Source organism: Rhagoletis pomonella, unplaced genomic scaffold, assembly GCF_013731165.1.
Source record: "Rhagoletis pomonella isolate Grant_MI unplaced genomic scaffold, Rhpom_1.0 Rhpom_scaffold_00002, whole genome shotgun sequence".
NCBI classification, from domain to species: domain Eukaryota; kingdom Metazoa; phylum Arthropoda; class Insecta; order Diptera; family Tephritidae; genus Rhagoletis; species Rhagoletis pomonella.
The window spans coordinates 78,841,217-78,841,896 of NW_023458556.1; positions in this window are offsets into that span (position 1 = coordinate 78,841,217).

Here is a 680-nt window from a genome sequence, read left to right on the forward strand (position 1 = left end):
CTTGTTCAGGTGCGTTTAAAGGAATATGTGCCGGTTTTTAGTAAAATATATACAGTACAATGATTTAAATATTACAACAACAATGACAAAAAATTTTTGTATACAATATAAACTGCCGATAGTTTGACAAACAATATGAGTTAGAATTTGTTGTGAGTAATCCATTCAGAAAGGAGAGAGAAGGTAGCAAACTTAAAATTAAGAGTTTATATGAATATGTGCCACTGTATATGCTCTACAGTCAGAAATATGTGCCAGAAATTATACTTCAGAAATATATATAGATGCTCCACCGCTAGAAAAGTGTGTTAAGAATGCTCACATAGTTAATTACTTAGTATTTAATATACAGTGGTGGAAGAAATAATAGAAACTTTTTACTTTGACCAGTTTTGTCTATATTACTTTGTTTATTCGATGTTTAATGTTTTTGTATAAAAGTCTAGCGCAATATATAACACACACCATATAAACACATTTCAAAGTTTGTACAAAAATTATAAAAATTTAACAAATTTTATCAAAATCCCCCAAAAATTTCAAACTTTTCAATCAGATTTTTTTGAAAAATTTTGGGTATGCAGTTTTATAGCCGATTAAATTTTAGTAGGTAAAACTGCAAACCGTAAGACGCTAGAAAATCGCGTTGATTTTTAATATTTTTTTTTGCAGACGCTGCC